This window comes from Palaemon carinicauda, chromosome 9 (assembly GCF_036898095.1).
Source record: "Palaemon carinicauda isolate YSFRI2023 chromosome 9, ASM3689809v2, whole genome shotgun sequence".
In the NCBI taxonomy this organism is placed as follows: Eukaryota; Metazoa; Arthropoda; class Malacostraca; order Decapoda; family Palaemonidae; genus Palaemon; species Palaemon carinicauda.
This window is the reverse complement of record NC_090733.1, coordinates 47,107,797-47,115,834: the sequence shown is the minus strand read 5'-3', so window position 1 is coordinate 47,115,834 and position 8,038 is coordinate 47,107,797.

Sequence of the window (8,038 nt, the reverse complement as noted above, 5' to 3'; positions counted from 1 at the left end):
AATAATAAGCGCCAGCGTTAAATGCTACCTGGTACAGCATAGTTGATACATATATTCTGTATGCATCTATAACAAATACTATATTTACCAAAATTATAACGTATTATGTCGGGAATTTTCGAACTGGCCATTCGAAAGTCCCGCCATTTGACTTCATGAACGTTTCGTCAAATGAGGGCAAGGCTGGGGGATCTCGAGGGCGAAAGACTTGAGGTTTAATACACGACTGTATTGGAACTTAAATCTTAACCACCTGGTGGGGAAGGAGCGAGTGTTGTGGAAATTGTCTGTTTATGATATATCAATGATGAATCTAACGTAAAATCGAGGCAACATGACAAAAATGTCTTTGTATGTGTTTAGTGTCAATGACTTTCCAAGTCATTGGATATGGACAAATTCTGGCCCTAAGCCGAAGCCTTAAGCTTTCCCTTGTGTTTAAAGAAAAGCCTTAACTGTTTTGCGATCTTGTAGTAAATAAAAAGGCATTGGCAAACCCCTTGCAAAGAAATAAACTAAGATTTCTCTCCACTTTGCTAAGGAAACTTTAGTTAAGGCGGGAAAACGAACTTTTCTTCGGAGCTGCCGAGCCTCCCTCGACCTCTTTGCTTCATCGTCCCCCCTAAAGATAAGTCATTTATTAAGTTGTTCTTCTCTCTACCTCTTGTACCAGGTTGGTTGTAGTATAAGTTTGTGTGCAAGACATATAGTTTTTATATCGCAGTTTAATGTAGAGATCCTTGTGATTGGGGATCTGAATCCTTAGATAAATAAGAATAGGGATATTTGGTGTGTGATTCGTTGTGTATTGAATTCGAATTGGCACTATTTTCAGTTTGTTAATGAGTCCGGTGTGGACTTTGTGCTTGAAGAGCACGTGTTACATTACCAAGTGTCAGCCTTGTTTTTCATTAAGTTTTGTGAATGCTTAAGGATGTTGTTGTCTTGTATCAGAGTTTATTTTTATAAAAAAATGGTAATTTTGTCGCCGTATTTTAGTTGACTCCTGAAAGGTTTTGGGAATCTCCCCTCTTCAAGGCCTTGCGATCCGCCCAGTACATCGAGCAGCTTTAATGAACTGGTGAAATTCACAACATTTGGTCCTTCGAACCGGATCGCAATCGCTTCCCAGAGCCGGATAGGACTAAATTAAAATATGAGCTTTTGAGAGAGAGAGAGAGAGAGAGAGAGAGAGAGAGAGAGAGAGAGAGAGAGAGAGAGAGAGAGAAAGGAACAATTAAGGTCCTCTACGTCCCGATGTGCGATCGACCACTTGGGTCAGTTTTTTTTAGTCCCTTCCTAACGAAAAATTACTTTTCTTTCCTTGCTTTGCCAACCCCCCCCCCCCCCAAACGTAAAGTTAATTAAGATGGCGGTGGCCACGATCGTGCACATCAAGGCGTCGATGGGCCTAATAAACGACTTACTTAGCGAAACGCAAAGAGCGCTATCAGAGACCTATTCTGAGTCCGTTTACCAGAATTTGGTAATAGAGTTGCAGGTAGAGGTCCGACAGCTAAGAGAGCTATACAAAAGCCAGTGTGTGAAACTAGAGTCTAGTATTGAACCCCGAATCAAGCACACGTTAGGTGAAGCTACACTCGCTTCTACTCTACTGTATAATAGGATAGACAAAATGAAAAGCACTTCAACGGGGAATGTTGCCCTCCCCAGGTTGAAGCCGCTGCCTCTCCCCACGTTTGAAGGGGAAGTGCAAGAGTACGCATCGTACCGTGAGCTCTTCACAATCCACGTGGATCGAAGAGCGGATTTAGACGAAGTGTCTAAATTTACGTATTTATTGGGGACGTTGGGCAAAGAGCCACTTAGAATCATAAAATCTCTAAGTGTAACCGCCGCGAACTATAGTGTAGCATTAGACCTTTTAGACAAGCAATATGGCAACGTGCACCAGACACTCGTGATTCTGCACGGCAAATTAGCCAACATCTTTGTGCCGTCACTAAACCCAGTAGAACTCTAAAGGTTCCGTTTTGAGTTGACCATCTTAATGGAACAAATCAAAAGACTGAGTACCAATGACATAGGCCAGGGCATGGTCATGAGCCTCATAAATCAAAAATTATCTAAGGGAAAGCTCTACCGCAAAGTGGTCGAGCATTTGAGAAAATGTGACTATACGTTGGACAAGTTTTTTGAGGCAATAGACTTTATTGTGAGAATGCTAGAAGACGATGCGTTGCAGAGAGGTGACAGTCTTGAGAGTGACAAAAGACCAGACAGTAGTGTAAGACCGAAAACCCATCCCATGCACAATAATTCCTGCCCATTTTGTAGCGAACGGCACCCGCCTCACGGATGTCGCCAAGTGATTGACGCAGCTGCCAGACATCGCATTTTGCTAAAAAGGGGTCTTTGTTTTAATTGTACGAAATCAGGTCACCGTAGTGACAAATGTCCCGTTTCAAATTCCTGTAGAAAATGTAATGCTAAGCACCACACTGCAATTTGCGATGCGGGTAGACCGCAATCGATCCCTAGTCATAGTAGTAGTCAAACAACGACGTCCCGCCCCGTAGTGAATGCGACGCCTCAGCAGCCCGAGAGTTCGCCCCGACCGCCCCAGACTAAATAAGAGGCTAAACCATGCACAAGCGCAAAGATCCCGCAGAGGTCTGATGTGGACCTCCCATGCACTATCTTGCCAACAGCCATGGCAGGTATCCAACTAAACCAAGGTAGTAAGCGAGTCCGCCTATTCCTCGACTCAGGAAGCCAGAGGAGCTTCATCTCAGCAAAAATTGCCCGTCAATTAGGCCTACCGGTGGTAGGACGAGTATCCTTAAATATAGCTCCGTTTGGTTCCGAGGAAATAAGCGGACAATACGACGTAGTAAGTTGCAGGGTTGAAATGGGCAAAAAAATCGTGCGTATGAAACTAGTAGCACATGAGAGCGTAGACGTCCCGATACATAACGCGGGTTATGGTAAAGTCAGACAGCATCTGTTGACCAAGGGAGTCACGTTAGCCGATCCAGCCATCAAGTGTCGGATGTGTTGAAGGATGTCCACGTATTAGTAGGGGCTGACTACTTTAGTTATTTTGTAATAGGCGTGGAGAGAGTGGATGGGATCAATCTTTTCCTGACGCATGATGGCATGTCGCCATAGAGGAAGGTGCCGCAGTGGCTACTGCAAGGGGAGAGGATTGAGCAGGTGAGAACGTTGAGAGTGTGCAGAATCACGAACGAGCCATAACTGTGTGATGTAGATGAGTGGTGGCGTTTAGACCGTGTTGGCATCGCCCCATCTGAGCAATACACTGTTCGCAAGGCCGAGGCCATGCAAAAGGTATCGCAAAGCGTTGTGAAAAAACCTGAGGGATATCAGGTTAGCCTACCATTCAGGTCGGATGATAGGCCAGAAACAAATTATTGTAACGCTGTGGCGCAGTTAGAGTCGTTGCAGACCAAAATCAGAAAGGATAGGAAATATTTTGAACAATATCAGGGAGTGATAGACAAATATATCGAAGCAGGTTTTATATCTGAGGTGAAAGATCCCATAGTGGAAGGTTATTACATGCCACACTTTGGAGTCAGGAAAGACAGCCGTACCACCCCCCTTAGAATCGTGTTCAATGCCTCGGCAAAGTCAAAGGGTTGTAAGTCATTGAATGAATGTCTCTTACCTGGGCCCAATTTGGTAGAGGTAGCATATAGTTTAATTATAAGGTTTAGGTTGATCCGATATGCCATGTTAGCCGTCATAAGTAAAGCATTCCATCGTGTTTTGTTAGATCCTCATGATGCCAAATACACACGATTTCTGTGGCGCGAGGCAGCTGGTCGAGCGCTTACCTTCGCCTTTAGAGTCGTGGTGTTCGGCATCACAGCAAGTCCATTTTTGCTACAACAGATATTAAATTGTCGTTTTAAAGAGGAAGGCCGGCCAGATTTGGTAAAATCCTTTTATGTCGATAACTATCTGGCCACATTTGAGGATTTAGAACATATGAGGCAAGAGCATGAGTCTGTTAATAACATCTTAAAGGGGGCGGGTATGCCTTTGGAAGGGTGGGCAAGCAATCACTTGGCCTTCGATAGCGAGAGACAGTGGAGTGAGCCTGTTAGTGTGAACGTGCTCAGGCTGCGATGGGCCCGGGACGGGGACAGATTGTGTGTGAAGGCAAGTAAGGGGATTAGTGAATTAGGAGAGGGATGGGTGCCTACGAAGCGTAGGGTACTTTCCCTGTTGGTCTTGTTTTACGATCCAATAGGTTTGATCAGCCCATTATTTGTAAAGGGAAAACTTTTCCTCCAACAACTATAGGAGGATAATGTAGGTTGGGATGACGTGTTGGGAGGCGAAAAGGCTAAAGAGGCAAGTGAATTGTTGAATGATTTGAAAGCGGTGAGCGACATCACCTTTCAAAGATCGATAGGCAAAAAGGGTTTAGAACTACATGTGTTCACCGATGCCAGCAGTAAGGCATACGGAGCAGTGGCATATACCAGGGACGATTGCAATCGGGTAAGTCTGATAACAAGCAAAATGAGGATCACTCCGAAAGGGATGAGCAAACTGACAATCCCCAAGCTAGAGCTGCTGGCCTTGTTGTTAGGCAGCAGATTAGCAAGAACTCTCAAGGAACTGATCGAGCCAAGAGAAATAGTCATGTGGACTGACAGCAAGGTAACGTTGGCATGGGTAGCATCTCCCGATGCCAGGTCTCATAAAAATCTGTTTGTTTCTAACAGAGTGGCGGAGATTATTTTTATTCAGCAGGTTTGTAGCTTCAGTCTGAACCATGTCCCTAGTCATCGGAACCCTGTCGATATCCTATCCAGAGGTGCAACGACTCGACAATTGCTAGTTAACTCCCTGTGGAGGAACGGTTCAGAATTCCTCAGGACCACGGGAAAGCCTGTTCCTTGCAAGGAGGAAGATCCGCTACATCAAACTCACGTAGTAGCGGCGGTACAAGAGTTAAGGGAGGAGATGTGTCCTACCCCCCAGGCGAGATTTGGGACATCCTGAAAAGGGAAGTAGGGTTCCAATTCTTGTTGAGAGTAGTCAGACTAATTTTAAAGTTTGCAAAAATAGAACGGAATCCGTTCAGTATTGTTGTTCTGGTAGAGCAGAAACATTACTTGCCTTCAGTTTATGCCTACTTGGAGGGCGGAGTCAGACCCCCTCGTGAAGTTGTCAATTTAGTAAGACAGTTGAATTTAGTAATGAAAGATAGACTCATTTGTACTAGAGGACGAGTGTCCAAGTTAGAAGAAATTAATCAGTTAATTCTCTTGCCAGCCAAAGGGCGTTTAGTTAGGGTTTATTTAAAATATTTACACCGGTTGCATTTACATTGTGGCGTGAATACTCTAATGGGTATCTTTCGACAGAAATGTTGGGCGGCGGGTCTAATTTCTATTGCCAAGCGGGTGGTAAAGGAATGTATGGAGTGTTGGCGCGCCTTCCAGTCTTCGTCGAAACAGCCACCACCACCCCCCCCCCCACCAAAGGAAAGAACAACCCTAGAGAAACCCTTTACAGCAGTTGGAGTGGACCACACAGCAGCCATACAAACTGAAACGCAGCCAGGGTACATCTTGATTGTAACGTGCATGGCCAGTTCGGCCGTGTATCTCGACTTCTGCCCCTCCTTGGAAGCGGAAGAATTCGTCTTGGCCCTAAGGCGATTCTGCGCCACGCATGGCGCTCCCCAATACATCACCTCTGATAATCACCAGACGTTCAAAACCGCCAGCCACCTCCTGCAGGGACTCTACGAAGAGGATAAAGTCCAGCAGTTCCTGAGGAGAACGGGAATACAACGGAGGTTTCAGACTCCCAGAGCACCTTGGAAGGGTGGATTCTTCGAGCGGCTGATAGGGGTGACGAAGCGAACCCTCCAAATAGCCCTCGGCCAAAAGTATCTACCGAACTCCCACGTATTGACACTAGTGAATAATCACCCGCTTATGTACAGCGGCGACGGATGCGAGGATGAAGTCCTCACCCCTTCCCATTTGTTAAGAGGACACCCAGTCCTCCTCATGGCACCGCTCTTACCGGACGAGCACCTCAACACGACCTTCACCTCCCGGAGGCTACGTGATCGTTATTTGAAACTAACAGACTCTTTGAAAGCTTTCCGCGAGAGGTGGAGAAAGGAATATTTGAGTGTCCTGAGAGCCTGACACGACTGTCAGTCCGGGGAACCCTCCAAGCTGCACCCTGGAGACGTCGTGTTGGTAAGACAAGAACATCAAAGAAGAGCTACGTGGCTCCTTGGACGTGTTGTAGAAACGTATCTGGACGACGACGGCGTCGTACATTCGGCCAAAGTGTTGTTTGAAGGAGTCGAGTCACAGCGAGCTGTTAGCCATCTGGTTCCCCTGGAAATTACGAACTCTGTGGAGGATGATGGAGACGGAGACGACGACGATGGAAAAGAGGGTGTGTACAGTTCGACAGATGGAATGCCAGGGATCATGGAGACGTCTGGGGACAACCAGGAAATGGCTCTGGCTGCGACATCCCAACAACTGGCCACAGAGACCTTCGACAGTGACACTCATGACAAGAACAATACGTTCAGTGCGAACAGTGAAGGTGAAAAGGAATCGAAGCAGACGAACGTTAAAAAACGTTCTGCACGGCCATTGAGAAGGGCGGCCGCGAAGCAACGAGAAATGATGGATCGTCTGCTAAAGGGTGACAGTCTATGAAATGTAGCTGCTAACAGTAAGTGAGAGAGGGAGTGTCTCCCTGGTAGGTAGGGAGGGTGAAGTGAGAACGTTTGTAAGTGGTATGAATCCACGGAGATTAGAAGTGCGTAGGTGTGGGGAACGGGGACGGGATAGTCTCTCGTACTTACGAAACGAGCGTTGTACAGAGCCAGGCCCCTCCCTCTTGTTCCCCTAAGGTGGTAGCCCACATGTGGCAGTGTAAAAAGTGATTTAATTAATGTAAGAGGGCAGGTTGCCTTCAGATGGAAATGCGTGATTATATTCTGTGTATGAATACATTTTTCTCTGTTGTGTACATATATGCCGAAAGTGAATATCCTAGTCCCATTGCCTAATTGCTTTGCCAGTTTCCATAATTATATTCTGTATGTGAATGCATTTTTTCTTTCTGTTCGTATATATGTATATGATAACTGATTTCTAGGCCCATTGCCTAAATTGCCTTTACATTTACATGATTGCATTTACTATTTGGGTACAAATTTGTATTGTTTTTTGTATATCTGTGAACTAATTGCCCCGGGGTAACATTGTTGTTTATGTACATTGTGTATGCTGTTAGAGTCGTTGCGGAGCGCTACGCAACGAGCCGAACAGAGTTAAGGAGTGATTACTCCACCCCCGAGTCCAGTCTTGCCTGATTTACTGACGTTTTTGACGCCCCTTATTTCGGGTGTGGAGGATGTCGGGAATTTTCGAACTGGCCATTCGAAAGTCCCGCCATTTGACTTCATGAACGTTTTGTCAAATGAGGGCAAGGCTGGGGGATCTCGCGGGCGAAAGACTTAAGGTTTAATACACGACTGTATTGGAACTTAAATCTTAACCACCTGGTGGGGAAGGAGCGAGTGTTGTGGAAATTGTCTGTTTATGATATATCAATGATGAATCTAACGTAAAATCGAGGCAACATGACAAAAATGTCTTATGTATGTGTTTAGTGTCAATGACTTTCCAAGTCATTGGATATGGACAAATTCTGGCTCTCAGCCGAAGCCTTAAGCTTTCCCTTGTGTTTAAAGAAAAGCCTTAACTGTTTTGCGATCTTGTAGTAAATAAAAAGGCATTGGCAAACCCCTTGCAAAGAAATAAACTAAGATTTCTCTCCACTTTGCTAAGGAAACTTTAGTTAAGGCGGGAAAACAAATTTTTATTCGGAGCTGCCGAGCCTCGCTCGACCTCTTTGCTTCATCGTCCCCCCTAAAGATAAGTCATTTATTAAGTTGTTCTTCTCTCTACCTCGTGTACCAGGTTGGTTGTAGTATAAGTTTGTGTGCAAGATATCTAGTTTTTATATGGCAGTTTAATGTAGAGATCCTTGT